Below are 7,472 nucleotides of genomic sequence, written 5' to 3' on the forward strand. Positions count from 1 at the left end.
CTGCCCCGCGCGGCCCCTCTCGGCTCACCCCGCGCGGCGCTCAGCCCTCGCCTTCCCCATCACCCGCGTAGCGGCCTCCCCCTCTCCTGGCCCCTCTTCTTCCCACCTCACCCCCTTCCCTCTCCGGTCCTCTTTGTCCCCGCTGCTTCGGAGCGCTTCTCACTCCCCTCCTTTCCTCGGCCGGCCCCTCGGCTGCCGCCAGCTCAGTGCCCAGTGTGGCCCTCCCTCTGGCTTTCCGGCTACCGCTGTCCTCGGCACCCAGCTCCACCACCCGCATCCTTCTCGCTCCTCTTTCCATCGTTTTCCCCTCCTGCACCCCATTACTTCCCCGTGAGTGCCAGAGCCCTGGTCCTTGTAGCCTACCCCGCCTTGCCCCCCCCATCCCCCCATGTCCCTTGCTTGAAGGCACCTAACTCGGCAGCTAACCTGCACGCGTGTCTCCCCGTAGCCGGGGCCCCGGGACCGCATGTACACCTGTGCTTTCCAGAAGGGGTGGTGGGGCCTGACCTTTCACAGGTAGGCAGACTTGAAGCTTCCCTGGTTAAGCCTTGGGTCGGTTCTCTTCGTATTTTCTGTGCTCTTGTTTTTATTCAGAAGGCATTTGAGTAACTGATCTAGGGGGATCACTCACTGTTCTCGGAGAGAAAATGTCCCCATTTTCCTAAAAGGTTCTGGGTGATTAACTTCCCCACACTGCGCTCACCCACCCCCACTTGACTTCATTTTTCTGTCTTTAAAGCTACGTCTATTTTCTCTCATCCGCTTATTGCTCTGAGTTCATTTGAGAGTTTGGCCCTAAACTGTGGTGAAGGGAAGGAGCTTTACATTACATGAGAACGTTAGGTAGAGGCTGTGAAACCTGTCCCCTTCCCAAATCTTTAAGAGCAAAGAGTAGATTTACTAATACTCCATCTGCCCCTCATTAAGATATTTGTACCCTGACCACACTTTTGCTGGCCCAGGGCCTGAACTTTTTCAGACAAGCATTACATGGGTTTCTTTGAATTTCTTCTGCTCTCCAAATTAGAAACTTGGGTTTTCTGACACCTGCTTATGAGTCTATCTTTGGGGGGGGGGGGGGAGGGGTGTTCTTTTTTCAATTAGATGAAAGTTTGTGTCATTTGCTCTTCTCTTTGGGGAAACTTGATTGTGTTCAGGACACAGAGAGTGTGGTGTGTGTATTCAGGAAAGGAACAACTACTCACTTTGTCCCTCAGTTGACTCCGAATCCCCTCCCCCCCCTAAAAAAGCTTTGGTCTCCTCTCCAGAGTCTCCATTTAAAGTTGACAACTCAGCGGTACTCCCTAATGGCCCAGCGGGTTGCACAAATTGGCAGTGAGCTGAGATATTATCAGGACAACACCCCATTGAGTAAGTTCTTGCTACTCCCAAGTGGAGGCCCTTTCTCTGGGCCACTGGGCACCTTTCCACCAATCAGAGCTGGAGGTTTCAGTGGCCACCTGTTGTCTTGCAAGAGATCATCCTTTAAGGTTTCCCTATTTCCCTATTAGTATTTAACAATGGCATATAATGCAAGATCTGGCCACAGAAGAGGAGCAGCCTGATGATCTGAGTTACCAAAAAAGACACCCCCCCCCCAAGATTGGGAAGCAAGTTTTCTTTGCACATTCACTCCTCACCTTCTGCAGTGCATCTGTAGCAATTGGAGCTTGATTACAGAGAATGAAGGAAAGTATAATCAAACTTACACAGAGACGAATCGTGAAGTTGTAATCAGACCTCAGCGACCAGGAATACAAATATGCTTCACAGTGGAAACCCTGCTAGCTGCAAGAGCAGGACCTGCAAGTGGGCTGATGTGCTGTGCTATGGGGCTGCTGGGCTTTGGAGCCTAGAAATGAAAATGAGCAAGTGCAGTGAGAGCCCTGGGGGCCAGCCACCTCTAATGTCTACTCTTGTCCATTGTTTTGGAAAAGTCTAAGTTCCCCAACCCATTACATTACAAGTGCCTTTGAGAAGAGAACAGTCATCTCAAGCCAACATTTATTATTATTATTTAGGATTTACTGTTGTTTTGTGCTGTCAGGTGGGTTCCAACTCTTAGTGACCTTGTACAGGGTTTCCAAGAGCAGCTAGTGGATTTGAACTGATGACCTTTTAGGATAAGCCCAGTGTCTAAGTGTACAATTCAGAAACTGGGATAAGGTGTGATGAGTCTGAAAATGTGTAAAGTGAGGGAGTTGTTAGGTGCCTTGAAGTCATTTCTCACTCATAGGAACCACATGTGACAGAATAGAACTGCCCCAGAGGGTTTTCCACGGGGTCCTGGGGTGGCACTGTAGAATAACCACAAGGTTGACTGTTCAAACCCACCAGTCACTCCCTGGAAAGCCTGTACAGGGTAGCTGTGAGTGAGAACTGAGTGATAGCACTGAACACCACCAGCGGTCTTCACATTAGTAGATCTCAGGCCTTTCTTCCAGGGGACTGATGCATGGGTTTTAGCTACCAATGGTTCACTTCACAGCTGAGTGCTACTAGGGCTCCTTAGCATGGGGAAGTAGGAATGAGAAAAAAGATCACTGGGACAGAAAAGGGCACCCTTTGTGATGGCTGCAGGCATCATGTTTTGCCCACAGTCTCCAGTCAGCTGTTTATTGAACACTTACTATGTGACCAGGCTCTGTATTAGGCTCTTAGGACCAAAAAAGAGGATCCCAATATGGCATGCACTGTTGTTGTTACGTGCCATCAAGTCAGTTCCAACCTATAGCTACCCTGTATAGGGTTTCCAAGGAATGGCTGGTGAGCTTGAACCACTGACCTTGTGGTTCAAAACACTTTGCAGTGCAGTGCATTAGCCCACAGCACCATGCCAGCACTCCATAGACATGCGTGGCAGTCCTTGAAAACGACAGTGACTCAGACTCTTCATCCACACAGATACACACACTTCCACAAGCACATGTGCCCGATCCTATCCAGTCCTCTGGAAATTGCTATCACGTCACAGCTGCTGCTATGGAGTAAAGGACTCCGATAAACAAATCCACATGCAAGATAATGAATGTAGCGTAGTGGTTACGAATCGGGCTGCGAACCTTAAGGTCAGCGGTTCGAAACTACCAGCTGCTCCGCGGGAGAAAGATGAGGCTTTCTACTCCCATAAAGATTTACACCCTCGGAAACCCTATACAGGGTCGCTATGGGTCGGAACCGACTCGATGGCACATAACAACAATAACAACTCTCTACCGCTGCACGATAAGCAATGGACCGCAAACTCAGTTTAAACCACAAAATCAACGGTTCAAACTCACCTGCTGCTCCTCGGAAACCCTACACAGGGTCGCTGTGGTTTGGAACTTGCCCCTGGAGAAATATTTATAAAAGGGAAGTAAGGGCAAGTCACTGCTCATGAGAAGGACCCCTGACAAGCTGAGTCCCTGCTGTATCTCAAGAACTTCAGACAGTGCTTGGTATATAACTTACTGGGGTGTTGGTTTTATTGGTTTGCAATAAATAAATGCTCAGAGAAAAGAAAGAAGCTTAGTAGGAAAAGTGGGATAAATGAAAGGAAAGGAGGGAGGGAAAAACATAAAAATAAGGAGGAAAGGAAGGAGACAATTTTTAACAGTGGACTATCAGTCAACACAAAACATGATTAAGAATTTGAGAATGATGTGGCTAGACCTGTTTTGGATGAGAACTAACTACCTAAGTGGAGGGGAAAGACTTTTGCTGTACCCTGATGTTTTACACACTTTATTAGTATATCTGCCGTTTCATTTATAACTGATCTCATTAGATTCTCTATTACAATCAAAATATCATTGAATTTTTAGGCTTTCAGTGGACTTGAAGACCGTCCATTAAAAACTTTAGAATGATGCTTTTAAATTTTTAACGCAATTGTAACTGTCATGCTATTTATCATTTTATAGGTGTTAACTTTTCAGTGTGTCAGCAGTTTGGTTTCTGAAATTCTATAGACAAAGGTTTCCTTTGTACTAGGTTAGCCTGGAATGCAAAGAAACGTCTCCAAGAACATATCTTAAACATGCTTTGAATTTATGTTGAATTGTGCTAACGGTTATTGATTTAGAGAGACAACACAAGAATCTGTTGTTCAGCACTAAATTATAAATTATAGGCATAAGAAAACCCTTCAGGGTTTTTAGATGACTTGGGTCAAAACTGTTAGTCTTAGTAGCTTTATGTTTCTAACTAAATAGTCTGTTACCCAGGAATCCCTAAAAAATACTTTTTTTTTGAAAAATACACAAAGTTTGCCTAGTGGAAAAATTAGTTCGCTTCTATATAGAAATCTTAAAAACTTCACTCCTCTACTTGATCTGGCTTCAAATTAAGCACGAAGGTCCCCACGAGGACTACATTAAACCTGCTGAGTTTGATAACCAAAGATTTTTCTGACAGCCCTGCTTTTTAGGGCTCTCAGAACACTAATTTAACCCTTCTGTGTTCTACTTGCCCAGATGGGATGAAGGTACAATTCAACATTATATACATTTTAATTATCTTGAGTTTTGGTGATGAAAAGCCCTATCCAAATCCTATGATCTGTTTGCAGTATGTAACATTGCCAAATTAACTGCAGCTCTAAATGGAAATTAACAAGGCCAAGCCTACTCAAGTTTCTTTTTATTTATTCCCATAGAAACAGCTAATGTATTATATTACTTATTGGTAAAATTTGATTTGATTTGATATCCGAATTTGTCTTCACGCCATAAAGCATAATATTTTAACTAGCATGGATTGTTAGTATGTTCGTAGCTTATTGTTGTTGTTGTTGTTGCCATCGAGTCAGTACTGACTCCTAGTGACCCTATGCACAACAGAATGAAACACTGCCTGATGCTGGGCCAACCTCACAATTGTGGCTACGTTTGAGCCATTGATGATGCCACTGTGCTAATCCATGTCTCACTGGGGGTCTTCCTCTTTTTCTCTGACCTTCTACCTTACCAAACATGATATCCTTCTCCAATGACTGGTCCCTCCTGACAGTATGGCTGAAGTATGAAAGACGAAGTTTGGCCATCCTGGCCTCCAAGGAACACTTTGGCTGTATTTCTCCCAACACAGATTTATTTGTTGGTTTGGCAGTCCATGGTACTTTCAATTTTCTCCTTCAACACCGTAACTCAAATGCATCAATTCTCCTACAGTCTTACTTATTCATTATCCAACTTTCACATGCATGTGAAGTTATTGAAATACCATGGCTTGCATCAGGGGCACCTTAGTCCTTAAACTGTTATCTTTGCTCTTAAACACTTTAAAGAGGTCTTGTGCAGCAGATTTGCCCAATGCAATACATTGTTTGATTTCCTGACTGCTGCTTCCATAAATACTGATGGTTGATCCAAGCAAAATTAAGTCATTGACAACTTCAATCTTTCCTACATTTATATGGATGTTATTTACTGGCCCAGTGGTAAGGATTTTTGTTTTCTTTACATTGATGTGTAACTTCCTGTGGTCTTTGATTTTTATCAATAAGTATTTTTAAGTCCTCTTGGCTTTTAGCAAGCAAGGTTGTATCATCTGCATACAGCAGGTTGTTAATAAGTTTTCCTCCAATCCTGATGCCACGTTTTTTTCTTCATAGAATCTAGCTTCGACTATTTGTTCAGCATACAGATTGAATAAGTATGGTAAAAGAATATAACCCTGGCACATACCTACCTAATTTTAAACCATTTGTGTTCCCTTGTTCTGTTTGAACAACTGCCTCTTGGTCTATGTACAGGTTTCTCATGAGCACAATTAAGTGTTCCGGAATAGTCATACTTTGTAATGTTGTCTATAGTTATAGTTTGTCATGGTCAACACAATCAAAAGCCTTTCTGTAGTCAATAAAACATAAATTAAACATCTTTCTGATATTCTCTGCTTTCAGCCAAGGTCCATCAGATGTCAGCAATGATATCCCTTGTTCTATGTCCTCTTCTGAAACCGGCTTGAACCTCTGGAAATTCTCAGTCAACATATGGTTGTAGTAATTTCTGTATTACCTTTAGCAAAATTTTACTCACATGGGATAGCAGTGATATTGTCCAATGATTTCCACATTCCGTTCGGTCACCTGTCTTTGGAATGGGCACAAATATGGATCTCTTACAATCATTTGGCCAGGTAGTTGTCTTCCAAATTTTTTGGCATAGATGAGTGATTGTTTCGAGTGCTGTCTCACTTACTTGAAAGATTTCAGTTTTTATTCCATCAATTCCTGGTGACTTGTTCTTTGCCAATGACTTCAATGCACCTTGCACTTCTTCCTTCAGGATCATTGGCTCTTGATCATATGCTACTTCTTAAAATGGTGGAACATCCACCATTTCTTTTTGGTACAATGACTCTGTGTATTCTTTCCTTTTTTGTTTTGTTTTGTATTTTTATTTTTATGTTGTTGTTGGGAATATATACATATACCAGTTACCCAGTTTTGACATATACAGTTCAGTGGCATTGATTACAATCTTCAAATTATGCAACCATTTTCATCTTCCTTTTCCAAAATGTTCCTCCCGTATTAACATAAAATCTCTGCCCCCTAAGTTTTCCATCTTATCTTTCAAGTTACTGTTATTAATGTGATGCTGTATTGCTAGTTCTTTTTTTGTCTTTTGAAACGTTTTATTGTGAATTGTGTGATAGTTTACATGGGAGAACATTAGCTTTACATTCATCCTATCATATATAGTTTCACTGCCATGGTTACAATCCCCTCCATGCATCATCAACCAACCAAATGTTGATGACCCTGCAAGCCTGCCCCCGGTCATCAGCACACAACCCCTCTTCCTTTCTGGGTCTAAAGTCCCCAGCCACTCCATCTCTCCACGTCATCATCTCTGCCTCCATCTCTGACACCACTGTTTCTCTGGGTAGGATCCCACTCTCCGCTCTTCTTTGATGGTTCCAGGGACCTTTGCTCCTGGACTGCAAAGTGAATCACTCCCCTCCTTTGCTACAAAATGTCTACCTTTACATTTCCAACCCTCACAATCAGTCCTGATAACAATTATTCACTATTGTATCAAAAGAGACCTATCCACATCTCCTTTCATCAGCACTGCCCAGACAAATTGGATACTACTCAGTGGAGATTCTACCTTCCTTCACGCCCTCTGCATTTAGGCTCCCTCTTGAAAGCTTGTAAGCCAGTCACTTCTTGCCTTTGTAGCCCTCCCATTTTGGATAGCCAATGTCCAAGTTGCCCATCCCTGAATACTCTGTGTATGGAGGGGGTGGGAATGATCCTTTCTGTAAAGATTTGTTCCCTCTTTTGAGCTACTGCATCCATAGGTATAGGTCAAGTTGATCAAATTGTATCAAATTACTCTTTTTTTCTTCTTTCTTCTTGTAATTGAGCTCTGATCATCTAGTCATTGAAGCCAGGTCAAGTGGGTATTATCTGCAAGTGTGGGTGTTCTTATGCATATGCCCTCTCTTCTTATCAGCTGGATGCTTCACTCTCCACT

The sequence above is a fragment of the Chrysochloris asiatica genome, unplaced genomic scaffold, assembly GCF_000296735.1.
Source record: "Chrysochloris asiatica unplaced genomic scaffold, ChrAsi1.0 scaffold00055, whole genome shotgun sequence".
NCBI lineage: Eukaryota > Metazoa > Chordata > Mammalia > Afrosoricida > Chrysochloridae > Chrysochloris > Chrysochloris asiatica.